This window comes from Cebus imitator, unplaced genomic scaffold (genome assembly GCF_001604975.1).
Source record: "Cebus imitator isolate Cc_AM_T3 unplaced genomic scaffold, Cebus_imitator-1.0 Scaffold8, whole genome shotgun sequence".
NCBI lineage: Eukaryota > Metazoa > Chordata > Mammalia > Primates > Cebidae > Cebus > Cebus imitator.
Window position 1 is genome coordinate 8805318 of NW_016107323.1, and position 1188 is coordinate 8806505.

General features: G+C 47.5%; 1 protein-coding gene across 1 annotated transcript in view; it reads left to right on the top strand.

Moving 5' to 3' along the window:
* ALDH2 (aldehyde dehydrogenase 2 family member) overlaps positions 1-1188 on the top strand; it is a 42373-nt gene that overhangs the window by 35489 nt on the left and 5696 nt on the right. The gene's annotated exons all lie outside the window — the stretch shown is intronic.

Sequence of the window (1188 nt, forward strand, 5' to 3'; positions counted from 1 at the left end):
AAAAAAAGAAAAAAAAAAAAGACAGAAAGTACATTGGTGGCTGCCAGAAGTTGGGGGAGGGAGGAATGGAGAGTGCCTGCTTCCTGGGCATAGGGCTTCTTTTGGTGTGATAGAAATGTTCTGCAAGTAGACATTGGTGATGGTTGTACAACACTATGAATATGCTATAAATCAGTGATTGTATACTTTAAAATGGTGAATTTTAGGATGGGCGTGGTGCCCACACCTATAATCCCAGCACTTTGGTAGCTGAGGCGGGGGGATGACGAGGTCAGGAGATTGAGACCAGCCTGACCAATATGGTGAAACTCCATCTCTACTAAAAATACAAAAATTAGCTGGGTATGGTGGCAGGCGCCTATAATCCCAGCTATTCAGGAGGCTAAGGCAGGAGAATCGCTTGAACCTGGGAGGCGGAGGCTGCAGTGAGCCTAGATTGCGCCACTGCACTCCATCCAGCCTGGCGACAGAGCAAGACTCTGTCTCAAAAATAAATAAAATTAAATGTATGAATTTTAAATGTAAATAAAATTTAATAATTTTTTTAAATTGCAAAAAGAAAAAGCCATCCAGGCACAGTGGCTCACACCAGTAATCCCAGTGCTTCGGGAGGCTGAGCAAAGGACTTTAGGCCAGGAGGTGGAGACCAGCCTGGGCAACATAGTGAGACCCCCATCTCTACATATTAAAAGATAAGGCCAGGCACAGTGGTTCATACCTCTAATCCCAGCACTTTGGGAGGCCGAGGCGGGCAGATCACGAGGTCAAGAGATTAAGGCCATCCTGGCCAACATGGTGAAACCCCATCTCTACTAAAAATACAAAAAAATTAGCCAGATGTGGTGGCACACACCTACATCCGGCTTTGCCTAGATTGCCCCACTGCACTGCAGCCTGGCGACAGAGCAAGACTCCGTCTCAAAAAAAAAAAGATAAAAATTAGTCAGACATGGTGGCACACACCTGTAATCCTAGCTGATTGGGAGGCTGAGGCCAGAGGATCACTGGAGGCCAAGAGTTGGAGACCAGCCTGGGTAACATAGTGAGACTTCATCTCTTAAAAAAAAAAGGTTACTGTGGCCGGGCGCGGTGGCTCAAGCCTGTAATCCCAGCACTTTGGGAGGCCGAGGCGGGTGGATCACGAGGTCAAGAGATCGAGACCATCCTGGTCAACACGGTGAAACCCCG